Source organism: Elephantulus edwardii, unplaced genomic scaffold (assembly GCF_000299155.1).
Source record: "Elephantulus edwardii isolate Elephantulus edwardi_28Jun2011 unplaced genomic scaffold, EleEdw1.0 scaffold00071, whole genome shotgun sequence".
Classification (NCBI taxonomy): domain Eukaryota; kingdom Metazoa; phylum Chordata; class Mammalia; order Macroscelidea; family Macroscelididae; genus Elephantulus; species Elephantulus edwardii.
Window position 1 is genome coordinate 3,538,497 of NW_006399821.1, and position 7,389 is coordinate 3,545,885.

Consider the following 7,389-nt stretch of genomic DNA (forward strand, 5'->3'; position numbering starts at 1 on the left):
AAAAAGTCAATAATTGATTGTGTGTGTGTACATATCAGAAGATACCCTGAAACTTGCCCTAAAAATGTAAAGAGATCATAACAAAGGGGAGAAATGTTAAAGAAAAGTGAACAGACAATCTCAAAAGGAAGCTCGAAAAGACAAAGTAATATACTACTATGAAATGTACAAAGAGCTGGAGTTAGAAAACTAAAAGGAAAGAACATATTCAACCTTTCTAAAGTTTGAACAACTAAAGAATAAATCCAAGCCCTAGTTGCAATACCGAATGATTCTACAGATAAGATCTTGAATGATGCAGAAAGATAAAAAGAAGATGAAAAGAATACACAGAGACACTATAGCAAAAAGATTTGGTCTACACTGAACCATTTTAGGAAGTATTAAATAAGCAAGAATCAGTGCTAGAGAATCCACTGCTAGGGTAAGAATTGACTTGTTGTTATGGGCCATTGAGTTGCCCTCAACTCATAGCAATCCTATGTACAATAGCTATGAATCCTGCCCTGTCTTGACAGTCTCACTGACTCCGATATGCCTACCCCATTGCCCTAGTCACTGTATCAATCTATCTCATCCAAGGTCTTCCTCTCCTGCATTGTACCTCCACCCTTCCGAGACTGATGTCCTTCTTCAAGGATCAGTTCCTCCTGGCCACATGTCCAGAGTATATAAGACAGAGCTTCAAAATCCTAGCCTCCAAGGAGAAACCTGGTTTCACTCTCTCTCAGACAGACCTACTGTTTTCTTGGCGGTCCATGGTATGTTCAACACTATTCTCCAGCACAACTTGAAGGCATCAATTCTTCTTCTATTATCCTTACTCATCCAGATTTCTGATGTATAGCAAGTAATTGTGAAGACCATGGACTGGATCAGGCACACCTTGGTCTCTAGACTGACATCGTTCCTTCTTAGTACTCTGGAAAGGTCGCTGACAGTGAATTTACCTAATGCAATTCATCTTTTGATTTCCTAACTACTGGTGCCAAGAGTGTCTTGATTGTGGAGTTAAGTAAACTCTAACTATTAGCAAACTCAATATCTTCTCCATTCATCATGGTGCTGCTGCCAATTGTCCCAGTGGTGAGAATTTTTGTCTTCTTGATGTTGAGCTTCAATCCATACTGAAGACTACAGACCTTGATCTTCTGCAGCAAGAGCTTTGGGTCTACTTCAGTTTCGGCAAGCAAGGTTGTGTCATCTATATAACACAGATTGTTGATGAGTTTTCCTCCAATCCTGATGCCACATTCCTCCTCAAAATGCCCAGCCTCCCGAATGATCTCTTCTGCATATAAATTGAAAAGATATAGAGACAGGATGCATCCCTGACACAATTCCTTATTGATTTCAAACCATACAGTGTTCCCTGCTCTGTTCTGAGGATTGCTTCCTGGTCTAAGGTCTAGTATAAGCACAATCAAATGTTCTGGGATTCCCGTTCTCCTCAAGATTAGCCAAAATTTGTTGTGATCCACATAGTCAAATGCCTTTGCATAGTCAATGAAATACAGATAGACATTCCTCTGGTACTCTTTGCTTTCCGCCAAGATCCAGCTGACATTGGTGATAATGTCTCTAGTGTCACAGCCTCTTCTAAACCCTTCCAAAGCTTGCATTTCTGGTAGTTCTCTATCAATATACTGTTCCAGTCATTTCTGGATAAACTTCAGCAGGATTTTTTTGGCATGTGATTTGAGTGATATTGTACTGTAATTTCCACTCTGTCAGGTCACCTTTTTTTGAAATGGGAATAAATATGGATCTCTTCCAGTCAGTTGGCCAGGTAGTTGACTAAGTCAGGCAAAATAAGACTGCGGGGGTGGGGAGGATGTGAGGGCAGCTACCAAGGAGATGTTGTTGTTGTTGTTATGTGCCGTCGAGTCGTTTGCGACTCATAGCGACCCTATGCACAACAGCCCTAAACCATGCTCTATCCTGTGCCAATCTCATTGCCTCTGACACACCCATCCTGATTACCCGAGTCACTGAATCAATCCACCTCATAGAGGGTCTTCCCCTCCTGCACTGTCCCTCTACTCTACCCAGCATGATGTCCCTCTCCAAAGACCTGTCTCTCCTTACAACATGTCCAAAGTATGTCAGACGAAGCCTCAGAATCCTTGCCTCCAAGGAACAGCCTGGTGTAATCCTCCCTACGATGAATCTGTTTGTTTTCTTGGCAGTCCATGGTACATTCAATACTCTTCTCCAGCACCACAGCTCAAAGGAGTCAATTCTCCTTCTATCCTCCCTAGTCGTTGTCCAACTCTCTGATGCATAACAAGTGATTGCAAAAACCATGGCCTGTATCAGGCGCACCTTAGTCTCCAGAGAGACACTGTTGCTCTTGAGTATTTTGGAGAGGTCCCTAACCGCAGACTTTCCCATCGCAATACATTTTTTTATTTCCTGGCTGCTGGTGCCAAGAGTGTTGACCGTGGAGCTGAGCAAACTGAAGCTGTGAACAATCTCAATCTCTTCGCCATCCATCCTGATGCTACCAATTGGTCCAGTGGTGAGAATTTTTGTCTTCTTGACATTGAGCAAAAACTCATGTTAAAAGGCAAAGATCAAACAAAATAGCTAGAACCAGACTGTCCCCAAATCAATGCCATGCAACCAGTGACATAAAAAAATAACAGAGTGGAGTAAGAATTACCCACCAAATTTAGAACTTCCCAGGACATCATCCTATTGGCTTAGACTCAAGCACTGAAATATGCCCAAGCCAAAAAGCAAGCCAGCTATAATAATCTGTGACCCTAGTGGCGTGGGGCCTTCTCCATTACTTTCTTCCTATCTGGAGAATGGCATGTCCCTCTCTCTAGAATCTATCTTTTATAATAAATGGCCTTTACTTTCCCCTTCAGTCCTGTCTTCTACTTTTGCTCTCAGAATGCGAAACATCCTGTAGGGCCTATTTGTTCTAACAAAAATTCAGACCATATCAAGACTTCCTTCTTCGGTACACTAAAAATGTTAAGTTAAAGGGCTATTAATATTGCCCTACACTATACTACCTCTATAAAACTTGAACATTGGCACGGGAGAAGTGTGGACTCCTGAGCTTGCTAGTGATACTCATTTGAACCTAGCCATGAATGCTGAGTTTCCTGATCTGGACTGTCTCAAGGGAAATACTTTAATTCAGTACATCATGAGAATAAGAAAGGAGATGGAAGAACAAGAAAGTCTGTGACTCAGAACTTCATTAAGTTTTAAAATGTGTTTTATAGCAGATGAGATTTTCTGTTCATTCATTGAAGGGGACATCCTTAATTTGGGATCTGAAGGATCTGTTGTTAATAGTGGAGTGACTAAATTACAGGATGGGGCCAGATTTCAATAGTTAAAGGATTGAAATTTAATAAGGATGTTTTCCTCAGAATTATTCTTATTAAGAGGATCCCCTAACCTATAAAACTATGGCTTCTTCTTCTTTTTTTTTTTGAAGGGGTCTTCTTCTCTAGCCTGTTCAATTGTTTCACAACTAAAGAAGAAAGAGGAATGTTATAAAGTTAGGTATTATGTTAAGAAAGTCTGCTGGTCGGGACATTGCCAGAGTACTAAAGAGCAATGATGTCAGTGTGGAGACTAAGTGCCCCTGATCCAGGCCATTGTCTTCACAATCATGTACTTTGTATCAGAAAGCTGGACAATGACTAGGAATGATAAAAGAAGAATTGATTCCTTTGAGCTGTAGTGCTACAGAAGAGTATTGAATATACCATGGACTGCTAAGAGAAAAGTTTCTTCCTGGAGAAGGTGAAACCAAGCTGCTCCTTCAAGGCAAGGATTCTCAAGCTCCATCTGACATATTTTGGGCATGTTGCAAGGAGTGGCCAGTCCTTGGAGAGAGACATTAAACTTTGGAGTGTGGAGGGACAGCACAGGAAAGTAATAACCTTGATGAGATGGACTGACTCAGTGACTGGGTTTATGGGGGTTGGTGTGTCAGAGACAATGATGTTGGCTTAGGATAGAACAAAGTTCAGAGCTGTTGTATATAGGGTCGCTATGAGTCACAGGCAACTTGACAGCACATAACAACAGATAGATATTATGTAAAGTTGTTTTGTCAGACAGTGTTTTAAAGTATAATTTAGGACTTCAGACTTGGACGAGGACAAAGCTGCAGAATGACAGATAATATATTTCTAATACTCTCTTGTTAAAATGTAGTTTATTGGCGTTATAAAGTTTTGGGTAATAATCTATCTCTCTAGTAGATGTTTCAAGGGTATAGTTTTCAGGGAGATACCGGTAACAACTTCAGGTTATCTTGATATTTCTCCCTGTCAGTTGCTTCATTTATCTTTCTTAGAAATTGGATACATTGGAGAAAATGTTGAGGAGAGCAAAGATGAGTTTTAATTAATACTTCCTATAGAAGTGTCATTGATTGGAGTCTTGTTGGTTCCACTCGTCAGGGTGGAAACACCAAAAATTTAAGTTAGAGTAAGGAAGGCAATAGATTTATAATTGCTTGTGCTAATAACACTATATCATGGCATGGAAGAGGAATAGTGGAACTGTATCTACATTTACAGTATTGTTCTTGCCAAAAACCATTTATGAAAAATAGGAACTGTATTGAAACATGTATCTCTTTGGATTGGAAATGATTTGTACAATCATATTGATAATATTACTAGCCTTAAACTTAAAAGATTATATTGTTCAAAATTATTTGTTACATATTTGTTTAAATTTTTTCCTTTTTTAACAACTAGGATCTAGAAGGAAGAAAAAAAGACCAGAGAATGGCCAAAATTACTGGGGCAACTATTGCTGCCAGTTTAGGGCCTGTGTCAAGAAAAGGAAGTCTTACTCATAAACAGTCAGTGCCACCCAAAGTCAACAAAGGAGGTCAGAATTGCTTCCACTGTGGAAAGCTGGGCCACTTCAGTAGACAGTGTCACCACAGGTAAGTAAGGGGATAGAGAGGAAGCTCTCACTCACTTGCTTTAAGTGTGGATCTGTAGGACACTTGGCCAAGGTCTACCCACTTCAGGTCCTCATGGCAACAGAGGACTGACAGGCCCCAGCTCCCAGCTGAAAACAGGAAGATGCTTCAACAATTCAGATCCTCCCAGAAGAGCCATGGGTGAGCATTAACATTGCTGATAAGTATATCCATTTTCTCCCAGACACAGGAGCCTATTATTCGGCCTTACAAGCCTTCTCAGGTCCAGTCCCTTCCCGTTATTTCTTAGTTGTTGGAATTGATGGAAAGCTTCATAAGCAGTTCTTTACTCTGCCTCTGCCTTGCATGTGGACTTCTGAGCTGTAAAACAACCCAATGGTAAATGGAATTTGGTCCAGGACTTAAGAACAATACATGACATAGTTGTGCCTCTACATCTGTTCTACCTATGAAATGCCCCTCAAAGAAATCTAAAAACACGTCTGAAATTTCAAGAGCGTTTATTATATTATTTCCATGTGTGGAGACTTTTCACCTTCCTCGGGAAGGTGGTGAAGGAAAAAAGCCCTGAGTTTCCCCTCCTACTTGCTTTTATAGTTCTTTTGAGTGCCCCTGTTAGGGCAGGGGGACTACTATCATGGTTGGTGGGTTGACTTGATGGACTGGCTACTTTGCCCCCTTTACTTCTTTTGTGTCACGTAGACACTAGTTAATTTTTTACTTTTCCAGGACAGACCAGCCTACCCGGGGCACTCATGTTTGCCCTACGCTAAGAATTTTTATGGCCTGCTTCTGCCTCTAGCATTAATGGGGGTTTATAAAAAAATGGGGTTTCTGCTGCCCCTTCAACATCCTGTGGTTCCTCGCCCTTACACTATAATAGACAAAGTGCCAGCCAATAAGACTTTTAAGAACTATCTTCCCTCTGTAACTTGATTTTTGCCACTGTTAGAACCTCTAGTTGGAATATTATTGCTTTTAATTTCTGACTCATGTACTTTTTAACTTGTTAGTCTTCTAGGCTGCAACAAATCCATGATGCATCTCCAAGAATGTGAACCTGTGTCCTTAAGCACAACTGATAACAGTGCATCTAAATTCCAAAATCAGTTGTCACAATAGTCTACATGTTTCCTATTGCCAAAGGGGCCCTTTAGAGTAGTGTGAGAAGATCTTCACCCTGAGACTCACAGAGCCCTTTTACAGTAGGAAGTAGCTAAGAGAATACTGCGTCCCCTCTCCTAATGAATCAGGGTGAAATCTTTCTCAGGGAGGTGTGATAGGGAATGGCAAAGGAAACATTGGCAAAGGAGATTAACAGAACTGGTTTTGAGAAGGACTGTGGCAATATAACAATAGAAACAGGCTCTCCAGGAATATTCAACCTGAATCCTTCTGATCATAAGGAGATTTTGGAAAGTATTTCTTTGAGTTTATTATGTTTAATTTGTTTTATTTGTTTGTGCATAAAGGATAGAGAAAACAAAAACAAGCAAGAATGAGTCAAAGAAGAGAAGAAGCAGTACTTTTCTAAATGATAACATAATTATGACAAAAACAAAAGGGGGGAAATATGGGAAGCCAATACTAAATACTTGTAATAAACTGACTGCTATTTCAGGTTCAAGATAGGATTCACTCTGAGGCACCAAGGCAATCCTTAAGGGTTTACACACGATTCTTACATTGTATTTGCTGACCCCTCCCTCCTGAGTCTGGAGGAAGGTTTTCAATAGAAAGAGCTTGGCTTCATTTGCATTGAATTTTCTTTGTGATTTACTTCCTGATAATTTTCAGTAAAGATACAGGGAAGCTGGAATGGGGGTCTTCAGTCCAGAACTGCTGCCCCCCTGTTTTCCATGCTCTCTGTTCTATCTCATTCCTGGCTGGCTGTCTCATTAATAATAATTATAAAAATACTTTACCCTTGGTCTGCAACAGCTACCCTATGAAAAACACATGAGAACCCTGTCCCAATGCCGTCCTCACACTTCCTGATACATTTGAGCCCATTGCTGTAGTCACTGTATTAATGCACCTGATTGAGGGTCTTTCTCTCCCTTGCCAATCCTCTCTGCCTTTCCAAGAATGATGTTCCTCTCCAAAGGATAACCATTCCTAGCAACATACTCAAAGTATGTGAGATGAAGCTTTATCATCTTTGCCTCCAATGAACACTCTAGCTAGATTTTCTTCAAAATAGATTTGGTTTTTTGTTGTCAGCCCATGGGATGTCCACTATTCTCCAATACCACAGCTCAAAGGCATCAACTCTTCCTTTGTCATCTTTATTCACTGCAGCTGGATCTGCGGCTCTCAGATGCATGGCAAGTGATCTGAAAGTCCACAGCCTGAATCAGACACACCTTAGTTCTCAAACTGACATTATTGCTCCTCAAATATTTGGAAAGATCCTTGACTGCAGACTTTTCCAGAGTAATATGTTATTAAAGTTC